Below are 8,490 nucleotides of genomic sequence, written 5' to 3'. Positions count from 1 at the left end.
TGAATATCATTAAGCAGCATTAGACGGGAAGACTCAAACAGAGAGAGAGAGAGAGAGAGAGAGAGAGAGAGAGAGAAGGAAATGTTGTCGATAGAAACACCTTGTCTGTGCAAGCCATGAATTTCCTAGATAGGTGATTACGGTAACCAAAGCATCACCTCAAATTAGTAACTTTTTAACTATGTTTGAAACTAAAAAGAGCAAATTCATTCTTATGGATAGATGCCAATAAGAGCTACATTGACAGATTCGATGGGTGTACTCATTAAGAAATCATGTAAGTTACCCTAAGAAGAGTCGCATTACTTCAGGAATGCTTTCAATTATCCCCTCAGGCAAAAGGATGACTCCATGATTCTTGTCTGTTAGCAGAATCATATAAAAGTGATAAGTTCATTAATAATGGAAAGTTCGAGACAACAGAATAAAAACAATACCACAATGTCTTCATATACGACCTTCTCTTTGCGGTTATTTTAAATCATAGCATAACTGATGGATTTAAATCCTTTAATTTCTAACATAATAAGTGTGCATAAAAATTGCCAATTCTAAAAAAATATGTGTCCCCATTTTGATGTTTAAGTGTCACCTTTACACTGTTTCAGATGTAGCCTCTACCCTTATGGTAAATAAGGTTCTGTTTATCACCGTTTGAGGCTTTGAGCTGCACTTCTTTATTTTTTGAAATTAATAGGTAATTGTAATCAGCAAAAGTTACAAACCATTGGCACATATCCAGATAAAGTATAAGGGATTATAATTGGATTATACTATAATATTGTTTCAATTAGTTATTTAGAAATTGGATAAACTATAATTGAATATAACTTGATCTATATGTGAGGATCAATTAGTTATTTAGAAAGTCAAAGTTTCAATAACTAACAAAGTATAGTAAATAAACAGAGCCTTGATTTCAGACCTTGTTCTGCTCTGGTTTGAACTGCATCACAAATTTGTTTCGTCAGATCAAACAAAGTGAGCTTAGATGAAGCAATCTCCTCCCCAAGGATAACATGAGGAACAAGTACAACAAATCAAGTGCCACTTAAAAAAAGTGGAACCAGTTACACCAAGAATTGTCAATGACAGATGATCTCAGACAAAAGAAGCATACCATATTTGGGTGTGATCAAGAGTGCACTCCAAAGCAACATGTGATGCCTTCCGACCCATGAGTCCGATAAAATAGTAATCTTGGAAGAAGAAATTCAAGGTTCAACCGAGATAGGGTCAAAACTGTATGCGCTTGTATTAAGCCGATTACCTTTCCAAAGAGAGAGCATCTGTCGCGGACATTACTTATGATGAGTGGGAATTGACACGGAGGAATTGACACGGAAACAAGGCATAGCGACAATCTCTATTATTTTTCAACTGCGTGATCATCAAGTGTAGTAGTAAAACAAAGATAAGGATATAAAATTTGTGTGTGTGTGTGTGTGTGGGGGGGCATGAGACTAAATTGATAGTGAACTTTGATTTTATACGTTAGTAAAGGGATGAGACTAAATTGAAAACTTTGTTTTTCTCTTTTGCAACTATACAGTATATTGTTTTTCTCAAATGGGGTCTGCATTACACATACATGAAATGCGAAATATCAAAATGGTAAATCCCAATTCAATTCATGGTCTGCATTCAACGCTTACCATGTAAATCTAACATACTGATGTTTAAAGATTTCTTCGACTTAACTGCCACACAAACTGATCAGCAGCCACCATTGCATGGGTCGTTGAACCGATTGATCCTTCATACCTATAATTACATAACAGATATGAAGAGGAAATCAATAATGATATTTAAAAAAATTCAGAAAGAAAGCACAAATTCTATAGAGGCAAAGTCAAGTCTTACAAAGCAACCAAGAGAAAAGCAAATTGCATAACAATAGCACCTTCACCACCGCTTTTGATGTATTTACACACCTAGCAATGTAAGAAGCTCTCATGTATTGATGTCACCATATCTGTCATCAAGCCAACCACACAAAGTCATTATCAGGGTAGAACACTTTCACAACACATTCCATCCACATTCCTAATCATTGTAATGCAGGAGATTTCCCAACACTCTTAAAAATACCGTAATGTTAACTACTCCACTATTTTGTACAAAAACATAAGTGTAAGTTGAAGTGGTATAATATCGACTCTGGAAGAATGTAGAACAATGCAACTGGACTTACATTGATTAGAGCCAATAACAAAACACTCCCCTGGAAGATTGTTCCGTTTAACGTAGTCAAGAAACGAGACCAACTCCACAGGCTTTCCAATTATCCCTCGTTGCTCTGCTCTGCCCAACATAAAAATTAAACATTTAAGAATGAAAAACACAAAAATGGGTTCAAATAATGTAATAAGGTTTACTTACATGATTGAAAGCAGGAGAAGGACCAGGTTATAGTCATAGTTAAGTAGCATAGCAGCTTTTAATGGTTCACCTGCATCAAAACTATTTTTAGACAAGTTAAAAATGCTCAAGGAAAATTATATAGTGATGATGATCATCATGAAATTACTAGAAGACCCAATATTGTGAGATGCCCATTTCTCCCAAGCTTTGTGTCTGAAACCCAACTCCATTTTTTTCGCCAAGGTTATGTCAAGTTTCTTCTCCTTTGTTTTCGGTTCATATTGAGCGGTAGTAGTGAGAGAAGAGAAGGGAGTAGAAGAGAGAGGGTAGCGGTAGTGAGCGGTAGTAGTGAGAGAAGAGAAGGGAGTGGAGAGGAGAGAAAGAGATCGAGGTTATGTTTTATGTTTCGACGAAATAATGAGCGCGATTTTATTTCGTTTCCCTCTTTCGCCAAAATTTCAAGTTTCTAACGCATAACCTACGGTTTGTTCTAATTTGAAAGCGTTAGAAATTAATTCTTGAAATTTCTCCGAATTAAAGCAACACTTATCAACATTCGCAACGCTTATATAGCGTAGGCAACTTACCAACACTAAAAAAGTGTTGCAAACCAAAAAAGGTGCGTGTTGCAAATAGCCTGTTATGGTGTAGTGCTTTTTTGTGGATTTTGGACTTGTGCTTGTGGGCTGTGGTTCCAGCTCGAGTTGGACCTTTTCATTAGGGTTTCTAGCCCATTTTCAAGACTCCATAAACCTGAAGAACCTTCCTTATTTGTTTGATTTGATTTGATCCCTAAAATCAAAAAAATTCTAGAGAATATGTCATTTTGGAGCCAAGTTTGGAAACCCTGGATTATGGGCTCATTGAGGACGTGTAGGGCTTGTTTGTTTGCCCTAATCCATCTAAAATATCCAAAGATCAAGGGCCAAGATCGCACCCCTTATCCCACCTTTTGAATCAAGGGCTACATTTAGGAGGTTCAACCAAAAAGAGATCAAGCCATTGGATTTTTCTTCATCAACACTTAGCCATTGGATCAAACTCATTACCATATTTGAATCTATGCCCAAAAGCTATAAATATGGGTCTCATTCACCCACAAAAAAACATCTAGAGCAAGCTAGAGCTAGGAATTCGGAGTTAATAATCTAGACCTAGTTGCCATTGATTACTTCACTAAATGGGTCGAAGCTATATCTTTAAGTAGTGTTACGGCATTGAATGTGGCGAAGTTCTTACGCACCAACATTATTTGCCGGTATGGGATACCACATGAGGTTGTCACTGATAATGGTACATGCTTCAAGGGGAAGGAGTTTAATGCTATACTACAGCAATTCAAAATTCGGCGACATTTGTCTTCACCCTACAGACCTCAAACTAATGGGGCAGTTGAAGCGGCAAACAAGACACTTGTCAGGATTGTAGAGAAGATGACTGAGACATACAAAGACCGGCATGAGAAGTTACCATATGCACTATGGGCTTATCGAACTTCAGTTAAATGCGACCCAGTCTCTACTCCCTATGCACTAGTCTATGGAATGGAGGCCGTTTTGCCAGCCGAAGTAGAAATGTCTACTCTACGCGTTTTGCAGGAGGGTGCCAGTTCAGAGGAGGAATGGATCCAAGCCGGATTGGAATCTTTGAACCTAATCACAGAAAAAACTTAAAAGCTAAAGCTCATGCACGAGCTTACCGAGAAAGAATCGCCTCGAGCATTTAATAAGAAAGTTAGTCCCGGGGATTTGAAGGAAGGGTATTTGGTTACGAAAGAAATTAGGCCTAAACATCTCGCCCTCCACCACGGGGGGTTCGGACCTAATTGGGAGGACCCCTTCATTATTAAGAAGATTCTACCTGGGAAAGCTGTGATCCTCACTGATCTTGATGGTGTTGAGTTCTCTAATCCTACCAATGCCGACCAGTTAAAGAGGTACTTTTCGTGACCCAACCTTGTTTTTTTTTTTAGACAAAGAGTATAGTGGAAATCTTAGAGAGATTATGGGACAAGACATTTTTACCCGATATATTAGCCTAACAAGCCCACCCAATGTCGTATGTTTCCTCTAGAAGTCATTTTGAGCCTAAGCCTATTCTGTCATCCCCATGATTTGACCTATGTCCTTTAGGAAACCAGATTTACCCTTAGCTTACCCGTAGATACCCAATCCCATTTTATAGAACTTGTCATGATTAGGATAATCACTTTCATCATCAATTATTGATCGTTAAGTATCTACTATGGTCCCAATCTACAATTTGCTATGATTACCCCCAATGGTTACCCCCAAGAGAAGCTGCAAAAAAAAAAAAAAAAATCCATGCAAGGGGCAGTACAAATCAATTCAAGGGGCGGTTCATATGAAGTTTAGGATATTTTATCATTTTCTTTTCATGACAAGTTTCTACCTTATATATATATTAAAAAAAAAAAAAAAATTATTCTCTTAACCCACTCCCTAAGCCTACATTATAGTCCTATGAAAGTCCGTTCTTGATCTTTAGATCCACTATGTCTCCTAGTTGAGAAATGTTCAAGGTAAAAAAAAAAAAAAAAAAAAAAAAAGGTTGCATTGGAAGATACACCGATATAGTGTGATCCATTCAGAGGTTATCGAGGCCAGAAGGAATGTTTTCGGAAGTGTCTCTAAGAAGTTGTCCTATGGTCATTTTGAGTGGTGGAAAGGATTTATGGTTAGTTTTCAGCATATAGTGGAGATCATGCAATCAGATAGGGAAAAGGGTGGTGTGTGTTTACTACTTTTTGGTTCTAAGATTAATCGTACTCCTATCCTGAGGTCGTTCTCGTGGGGATCTTCTTGTCGGTAACTCATTCCCACACTTTCACTTATTATTCAATCATTTGTGGTATTTCTTGTTCTGTGGATAAAAAAAAAATGTTTTGTTTTACATTAGATTTAAAAAAAAAGATTTGTTTTCGAAAACTTGGTTTGCTTTGGATGGCTTATGATGAAAAATCTAGGATTTCGAGCACGTAGAAAATTCTGAAGCCAATATTCCTAACTAAACCATGTACTTTTTGTACTAACATAGCATTCAAATAATTTGGTCTGCACATCCATCATAATCTAACCACTCATGCATATTCACACTAATATAGTTGCATTTGTTTTCATGCATATCATGTATATTTCACTCCATTGTAATATGTGTAGTAAGAAATAAATTGTTTAACCTTTGCCGAGGAAGTGTCTCCAAGATTTACAGTTGCCAAGAACACGTGAGAGCAAGGCTGCCATTGGTGAATAAAGTAAGTGAGATTCCATAATAGGTTGCCCCAAAAAATCACTGTTAGTTCGAAAAGAAAAAGAAAAAAAATGCGTTACCATAGCATGGCGTTGTTTGTACTGTGTGGCGTGCCATCGCTTCTTCTCTCCTGGACATCTAAGGTACGGCTCTCCCATCACTCCCATCACTTTATTCTTCACGGACGGTGGCAAGGTATGTTTATTCCTCCTTTGGTCCTGTTTATATGGGTTTGGTTGGACCGTCCAATTAGAAATAACATGTGATCTTGTTTGTTTAAGAAGTCGGTGGATTTGGTTTACAAAAAGTGAAACTGTTCGTTTTGTCCGCTTTTGGTTTACTAAATAGAAACGTTTGTTTTTGGAAAAAGACAAAGTTGTTTGACCGTATAAAGATTCCTTCCCTTTTTTGAAACAGCTGTTCTAATGCAATTATTCGGTGCAAGCACCAGATAAGGAAGGTCGGGTACCCCTTACCCATTTTGGCATAAGGTTCGGTCCTGTTCAACCAGGTTTGGACCCGTTTGATCCGGTTTGGACCAGGTTGACCCGATTTGGACTAGGTTGAGTCGGTTTTGACCTGTTTGACTGTTGACCAAGTTGAGAAAAAAAAAATTTGAAAAAAAAAAAATTGATGAATATTAGTACTATGGGGTTCTTACCCTCCCGTATGAGAAAATATTCATCAAGTTTTGTTTTCACCACCGCACTATTGGCAACCATTTGATCATTAATATCATTTCGGTAACTCCATTTGTGCAACATTAAAATTGTTCGCAAGAACAATGTCAGTTTTTACTGACAGCCTCACGGATGGATCAGCCTGAACTCATAGTGACAGTCTTTTCCAATCCAAGTACTTGAACGTAATTGATTGATTGATTGATTAAACTTGAATATCATCATCCCCAGCATCCATCTTTCATCTCCAGCACATCTCTTATCTTCTCCAGCAGTGTTCGTCTATGTGTTCTTCCCTTTTCTTTAGAATCTCTCATCCCCAGTGGATCTTCTTGCACTCCCCGGTGAGTCTTTCGTCAGTGTTTGGTTATCACCATTATATGAGAATCTTTAATCTAAGTCAAAATCATGAATGAATTGATCTATCCATTTAATTTCACCAATTTTTCAAAATAAATTTGAAAATATTAGATTTCAAAAAAAAATTGAGGATTTCAAATATCCAGGGAAATGCCCTCTTTCAAAAATAGTTTTTCAAATGAATTTTCAAAAATTACATGAGATCTTTTTGCTGGAGCTTGGCAAAAATGGTTTGTCTCCATGGCTTTGCCGCTCTTGTTAGCAACCTCCGCCAAATAGGGGCAACTGTAGACACCCCATTTTTGCACCCCAGGCATAATTCATTCACGATTTTGCCTTGAATTAAATTTGATCATATAAGGCGATTTGCTTTCTAGAGTCTTCTTTTCTATATCAAACTTCTTTCTTTTCATCTTCTTTTAGCGTCTTTAGACTCTCCTCATCATGTTCTAGCTATGGCTGAAGTTTCGTTGCTTTCTGAGTTTTTGAGCTAAAAATGACCAAAATGCCCCTATAACCCTTTGGAGCCAAAATCTCGTTTCTTCCACTCTTTCTTTGGATGAGATTATTTCATATTTGAATTCCCCTTGAAAAATCCTTCGAGATGAGTACAAGCTTGCTTAGGTTCCTTTTGGATTTCAGAAACCTTAATCTTACCCTATCCCGTTTCAGCTTGTTGTGCGTGTTGTTCAGTGTAATATTTTTTTTGGAGTAAGATTTCGACCCAAGGGTATTTTTAAGAGTTCATGGACCTTTCTAGCAGATTAATTAACATTTTTTGTGAAGAAGAGTTTGCCTAATTTTGACCCGGTCAAAGGAAATTTGCAGCATTGAAAATATGGTCAAAATGGGCTTTTTTGTGGATTTTGGACTTGTGCTCGTGTGATGTGGATCCAGCTCGAGTTAGACCTTTTCATTAGGGTTTCTAGCCCATTTCCAAGCCTCCAAAAACCTGAAGAACCTTCCTTATTTGTTTGATTTGATTTGATCCCTAAAATCAAGAATATTTTAGAGAATATGCCATTTTGGAGCCAAGTTTGGAAACCCTGGATTATGGGCTCACTGAGGACGTGTAGGGATTGTTTGTTTGCCCTAATCCATCTAAAATATCCAAAGATCAACGGCCAAGATCGCACCCCTTATCCCACCTTTTGAATCAAGGGCTACATTTAGGAGGTGTAACCATAAAGAGATAAAGCCATTGGATTTTTCTTCATCAACACTCAGCCATTGGATCAAACTCATTACCATATTTGAATCCACGCCCAAAAGCTATAAATATGGGTCTCATTCACCCACAAAAAAACATCTAGAGCAAGCTAGAGCTAGGAATTCGGAGTAAATAATCTGGACCTAGTTATTCAGAGCTAATAGCCTAGTAGTTTTCTTTTCTTGAGTGTTCTTCTTCTTTTTTCTTTTCTAGTTCATCATTCTAGAGTATAATTTCTTTAGTTTAATCTGGAGTTGAAGGTAAAATTTTGACTTTGAGGTTTTTCTAATGAAGTTCTTCGTGTTCTTCGTCTTTAGCCTTCTTTTCCCCTATTTCGATCTTGAGTAGAAGCTTCTTTTCACCAAAAGTTGTTTTTTTCTCTCAAATCACCTGTTTCAATCCAAAAATCACAGTTGTCAATTTCAAATCAAGTTTATCATCATCATTCATCAACAATCGATCAAGATAATCAATCAATCAATCAATCTACAATCAAGTATGAGGCAACATTCCGAACAAGGTGACATCTTTATTTTCTCTTTTATTTTAATTAGTATTGCATATTAGGATTATTTGTTTTTTTAGTTTTACTATAGCATATAGTCA

General features: G+C 37.0%; 1 long non-coding RNA gene across 2 annotated transcripts; it reads right to left on the bottom strand.

Annotated features, from left to right (window-relative positions):
* Positions 1 to 2,414: 2,414 nt before the first annotated feature.
* LOC147493599 (uncharacterized) lies at positions 2,415 to 5,855 on the bottom strand. Of its 2 annotated transcripts, none has more exons than XR_015199395.1 (3): positions 5,715 to 5,855; positions 5,564 to 5,620; positions 2,415 to 2,463 (listed from the first exon to the last, which is right to left on the bottom strand). It is a non-coding gene; the product is annotated as an uncharacterized LOC147493599 (long non-coding RNA). The 2 variants fall into 2 exon arrangements; XR_015199394.1 differs by having other exon boundaries at positions 2,415 to 2,452.
* Between the last annotated feature and the right edge of the window lie 2,635 nt (positions 5,856 to 8,490).

This window comes from Coptis chinensis, chromosome 6, assembly GCF_015680905.1.
Source record: "Coptis chinensis isolate HL-2020 chromosome 6, ASM1568090v1, whole genome shotgun sequence".
NCBI classification, from domain to species: domain Eukaryota; kingdom Viridiplantae; phylum Streptophyta; class Magnoliopsida; order Ranunculales; family Ranunculaceae; genus Coptis; species Coptis chinensis.
This window is presented reverse-complemented; position numbering and strand designations above follow the sequence as displayed.